The sequence below is a fragment of the Carya illinoinensis genome, chromosome 4 (genome assembly GCF_018687715.1).
Source record: "Carya illinoinensis cultivar Pawnee chromosome 4, C.illinoinensisPawnee_v1, whole genome shotgun sequence".
NCBI lineage: Eukaryota > Viridiplantae > Streptophyta > Magnoliopsida > Fagales > Juglandaceae > Carya > Carya illinoinensis.
In genome coordinates, this window is record NC_056755.1 from 17,021,933 (window position 1) to 17,028,266 (window position 6,334).

Here is a 6,334-nt window from a genome sequence, read left to right on the forward strand (position 1 = left end):
CTGAGGTGCTTAGTATCAGAATCCCTTCTGAACATGTGGCAGACACACTTGTGTGGGAACATGAGAAGAGTGGAATATATAGTGTCAAAAGTGCATACACTTTTTTCACTAAATTGGAGCAAAACAGACAGGATGCTGAGAGTTCAACAGCTGCAGATCAGAAATTGATATGGAAGAACATTAGGAAACTTCATGTACCTCACAGAATTAAAATTTTTGTATGGAGGGTGTGCAAGAATATACTTCCTACTCTTAGAAATTTGAAAAGTCGAAAGTTAATTGATGACAGTTGCATTTGGTGTCAAGAAGAAATGGAAGATGTTAACCATGCACTAGTTTACTGCCCTTTAATTATTGATTGTTGGCTGCAACTGTTTCCATCTCTCAAAACATCTACTCAGAAAGAGGATTTTTCACAACTTGTTCTTTCTATTATAAGAAGAAAATTTGAGGGTGAGTTGGAGAAGCTCTTTCTTATGGCATGGGGTTTCTGGTATAGGCATAATCAGTGGATTTATGAAGAATAATTTTTGACACCAAACCAAGTCATAGAGCATGCATTATCTTTATATCAGGAGCATAAGGCAACCGCAGAAGCGTTGAAAGTTGGACTAAGGTATAAATGTAGATGGAAACCACACCCTTCGGGCATGCTAAAACTTAATGTGGATGGAGCCCTCTTCAGTGATCAATGCAGGTTAGGTATTGGAGTGGTTTTAAGAGATGATTGAGGATAGGTCTTGTTTGCAGCTAGTAAACCAGAAGATGCACTTGATGATCCAATGGAAATTGAGTTAATTGCTATGTTAAGGGGTTTGCAATTGTGCATTCCTTTAGGCATATCAGAGTTACAAATTGAAACAGATGCCTTGCTTATTGTTCAGGAACTGCAAAAAGAGGATTACTCTTCAACTTTGTGTGGTACTCTTGTTCAAGATATCAAGTCAATACTTTATAGATTTCCATTATGGAAAGTGCAACATAAAGGGAGAGAAGCAAATGGAGTGGCTCATTCTTTGACCCGATATGCATGGAATCTTAATGATATAGTTATTTGGTGGGATTCAATTCTATAATGTATCTCCCAAGCTATGTGGGCAGATTTAGCTGTGTAATATTTTGATATTTGCTTATTTGAATAAAGTTCTTGTTATAAAAAAAAAAAAAAAAAAAAAAAAAAAAAAAAAAAAAACTAAAGTTGCTGTGTTATTCACGAGACAAAACAATTACTAATAAGCAAATGCCCTTTTAATGGTTCAGATTCAGGTAAGATTGATGTATATAAGATATGAAGAAATCTTGAGAGCAGCCACTATTTGGAATCAATTATTGCACTCATTACATATAAACTGGGTTCACTATCAAGTGAACCGGCTCTACCCTAAACTGACACCATCCCTTCAAAACTCCTCAATCCAGCAACCTTTTTGCAGCTCCCCCTCTCTTCATAGCCTTCAACCCCTTCAATCTCGTGTTGCCCCCTCAGTCCCACGACTCTTTTTCTGCGGCTCCCTCTCCCTTCACTCATGAGCCTTCAACGTCCTTAGTCTCACGATGGCGATGCGGTTGCTCCCTTGGTCTCACGATGGCGGCTCAAGCCTTCAACGTCCTCAGTCTCACGATGACGACGTGGTTGCCCCCTCAATCCCACAACCCTTCTTTAGCAGCTCCCCCTCGCAATGATTTCTTGGTTTTTTTTCTTTGAATATCTCTGTAATTTTTCCCAAATTGATAATAATCTAGGGATTTTGTTTGTGATTTGCCCCAACCCACCCCATCCCCGACTTCTCTGTGATTTCTTCCTACTGATTTCTTGATTTTTGTAATTTGCCCCAAATTGATAATAATTTAGGGTTTTTGGCTATAATTTGAATTTGGTGATCGTATAGCATTAGTAGAGAGGTGGGATGCAGATATGCTGGAGGGTTGAAAATTTATTATTACTGGTTGATGTGTGGAGTAGATGTCATTAGTGACAGAATTCTCACAAATTATGTTTCACCATGGAGATCAAGTTCAATCAATGTCATTATTTCCATATGAGAATTTTGAATTATATGCTCTTTCAACTTCAATGAACTTCATTACCTACTATTAATCTATTGGTTACAAAACTAAATAGACACGAGTTGAGAAAATCTAAGCATCTCTGTTTTAAGAGAGTTGGATTGCATGCTAGTACATGAGTCACGGGTGGCGTTGGGAAGAGACGCGGGTTCCTGGCAAGAGAAGAGGGTAGGTTTCAAGATGGGATGGATGCAAAATTCGAATGGGTAAAGAAAGTAAAACCCGCATTGCAAAACACGTTTTGCTTGAAAAAAAGAAAGAAAGCAGCAGAAGTAGTCACATAGTGTGTGTAATGTGTACACTGCTACAATGACTGCTCTATAGCACGACTCATAAGATATACCCTATTAATTATGTAGTTTTTTCATACTCCCAAAAATACTGACATAAAAAAAATTAAATCAAATCAAAAGAGCTTCCCATTATTATTACCTAGAAATTAGAGAAATTATCTCTAATCGCTGGGGGGACTTGTAAAGATCTTGTCTTGTCTCATAAACGTGAACATATTTACACTTTGCATTAAAGAGCTTTGCAGGGTCGTTTGCTTTCACTACCCGCAATCCCATTTGACATACCCTCATATTTAATTGATTGAAAACAGACAGGTCCCTTTAATACCTATCTTTTACTTTGTGTTTGAACCATTGCTTTTTGCCACCTTCCATGATTTTTAAATTGGTAGATCTTTCATACAATCTTTTCTCGTTTTTTGTTTTTTATATAATATTATATGTACTTTTTTTTTTTATATAGATATTTTCGTATGCTCTTTTTGATGGGCAGGTGCCACTATATTGAGTATCTTTACACAAATAAAGTTGCCCTATTTCAATTATATTCCTGTGCCCAATTGCTGCAGAATAGCAATTCAAATGATAGTTTACCTTCCAAATGAGGAAATCTGAATGTATCGGATAAACATTGGAAAAGCACGCACGAAGGCTAAAGTTCGAAAATCAAAAGGCTTTCTTTTATTTATAATTCTAAAATAACAAGAAATGAACAAGTGTGAGAGCCCACATTTCCATATTGTGATGATATCAGTACAAGCCAATGGCCGGCCTTCAGATTATATACTTGTGTTACAAATGTCGCATCAAATCCTGTTTTTAAATGTAATTTTTCAGGGGAAGGAATGAATCGGATGGGAACAACCAACTCGTGTCTTAAATCTTGCGCTTGTGCCAAAGTAGGGCGTATTTTTAGGCAAATTGGCACGCCAAATGTGTTTCTCAACAGATAAACACAGATTGGTGGTGAATGAAACCAAAGTGTTCAATGTCAGGTTCGTTCAAACATTGCTGGTCATGGCAAACTTTGAATTAAGCAGAGAGCAAAACTTAAAACTGAATTGTAAAGCAGAATACAAAATCCCTTCTCATAGGAAACCGATTAAAGACAATATTGGAAGGTACTTGGTTTGGCAGTGTACGTGCCTAACCTTATCCAAATCAAAAGGCATTTACAAAGGAAACATAAACAAAGACCCACCAAGGGCAAGGGTCCCTCCTCTTTTCTGATATTTATTTTATTTTTATTTTTTTAATTTTTTTTAATATATACATTTTTTTTTTTTGGCTATAATTCGAGGTTTAAAAGTTTAACTAAAAGTTTAACTAAATTAGTATTAAACAATTTTAAAACTTTTAAATATCTTTAACAATTAATATCAAAGTAAGAACTACTCTACAAATTTAAATCACAACCACAGAATGAACAACCTATAAACTGGATTAAAATACTTTGATACTATATATGAACATAATATTAAGTCATTAATATTAAAGCCACCAAAAAGCATATGACTAGAGTAGACCATTGCGTTAAATTCAAAAGCGTAATAGAATATTATCATAGGAGAGTTAAAAACTTAAACAAATTAATATCTAACCGACTTAAAAACTTTTAGATCAATGTTAATTTAAGTCTTTAACAAACTTTATCCTTCCTCCAGAGGAATTAAGGACATTCAACCTGCAATGAAGCAACACTCATGGTGTTAAACCAAGGTTTGGTAAATAGATTCTCTTTCTCCTCTTAGAAAATGCCCTCATACATCTTTTCCTCTATCCCCTCTCCTCTTTCCCCTCCCCTTAGGTAAATTTGATAAATCTAAGTCGAAAGTTTCTTATATTTCATTTATAACCATATTTTATAATTAAACAAAATAACCCAATAAAAGGAAAAACAAAGAAAAATAAAACAAAAGAGAAAAAAACCGGCAGGAAAGTATACGAACAGGATGTCTGTTCATCTCCCAAAGTAGTGTGATAAGAGCACATCAGAAGAAACAGCTGTATTAGCGACTTGCTTTCTGAGATGCTTTAATTTGGTAACCAGAGAGCCACCGGAAAAGACACGTCAAAGCACGTACGAAAGAGAATTTTCACCCCCACAATGGTTAATGCCTTCTGTGGTGGTGTTTCCTTTCAAGCAGCCCTTCGATTATGACCTTTTTTCGGTACTCGATCACTGGACTCAGTTTCTGCTAATTTGATCACATTTTCTTTTCTGCCATAACCCACGTGCCGACCAGGCATAAAGTACAGCCAAATTAACATGAAAAAAATAGCGAAAAGCCTTCCCCACAAGATTGTGATCATAAGGCTAATGACAAGCAAGCATATGCCAGATTCGAAACTACAACGAGTACCCATGTTATCAACCTCCTCCTTTGGCTTCTCTACAATGTCTTGATCATTGCTGCAATCAACTTGTTTTGTTATGCCAGGCAAAGCTCTGGGTGATTTATCTTCTTCTGAAGTGGAACCTGAACAGGATGTAATTGAGCCACACGAAGATCTTGAGTGTGACAACCCAGAGTTGGTTCTAACTTCTTGATCAATACCATCATCCACGGATACACGATTCCCTGAATTTTCGTACCTAAAATTGTGACAACTTTCGGAGTTCCTTGACTTAAGACTATGGTGGATCGATTGACAGGAATCTTGACGACGAACTTTCCTGTCACGAGCTCTCTTAGCCTGTAAGTAAAGAGATCATGATATTGAAGGTCATGTAAAGAATGGACCTAAAAAACCATAAAAAAATCTCTACTGTATACCCTATATTGGAATTGATGATTTCAGAGACTAACCAATATTGCTTCACAAATAACGGATTGAAGCACTCGAGAAAAGGTTCTCTTTGGAGTCAACATTTCCTTGATGGTCTTCTCCTTACAAGCCGACCGGTCGACGATACCTTTGGATTCTAGGACGACTTCCATGTCGACAACGGGTCGAAAACAAAGCAAGAACCTGTTTCTTGAAACGCTGTTCATTGTGTTCGATCTGTAGACCGTGGATAAAATTAAGGAGGGTTTCGAAGCGTTACAGAGATGGTATTAAATAAGGATATGGTTCGGTTTAAACCGGCGATTGAAGAGCAAGAAAGGAAACGAGATTCGTTTTGTTTGGATGTTTTTGGAAGAAAAGAAAGGCAAGGACTTGTTGGATTTTATGTCTGTCACGGTTTGCCTGTTATCGACAAAAGTGATAGATTTTGGGGCTATATTTGAGCTTTGAAGTTGAGGAATCAGGAATGGGCAGGGCTTCAGGTGGTTTGGAAGGTTCAGGTGAGGGAGGGACAGGTAGGAGGAGGTATAACTCGGTCTTGGTTTTGTAGGTGAAAAGGGTGTGATCGGTGTAATTGCTTAGTTGGGTCCGTAGGGCTTATAACTGTGATTTGACAACGGTTTGGATGGCTGTCCATTAAATTTTAGGAGTATCCAGTCAAGTGTTTTCTAAACCTATTTTTGGTTGAAAAAAAAAAAAAAAGGAAGTGAAACACCCGTATAAAATTGTTATTACAAAAAAGAAATGAGTATATATAAATAATTTTTATTTTTATAATTTACGACGAAAATAAATTTATTTTAATTAAAAATAATCATTTCGTTTAAAATAATGAGTTGGAAATAAATAGTTTTTGTGTACCATGAGCTAGCTTTTAGAATCAATAATTTAGAGTAGGTTTGGATAGTGAGAGGAGAACTTTTTAATTTTAAATAAAAGTTTAAAAAATTATTTTTTAATATTATTATTATTTTAAGATTTGAAAAAATTAAATTGAGATTTGAAAAAGTTGAATTATTTATTATATTTTGTGTAAAAATATGAAAAATTATAATGATAAAATGATATGAGAATTTTGTGTCTCATTCTACTTGCCAAACTTGCCCGACGTGAAATTGAATCATATTTTCATTGTTTCTTTTTTCAATATGAAAAATTTGCATGAATAATAAATTTGTACAAAA

The 6,334-nt window shown here is 35.6% G+C and overlaps 1 pseudogene; it reads right to left on the reverse strand.

The window, feature by feature from the left end:
- Positions 1 to 4,183: 4,183 nt before the first annotated feature.
- On the reverse strand, positions 4,184 to 5,753 carry LOC122306986 (annotated as a pseudogene).
- Between the last annotated feature and the right edge of the window lie 581 nt (positions 5,754 to 6,334).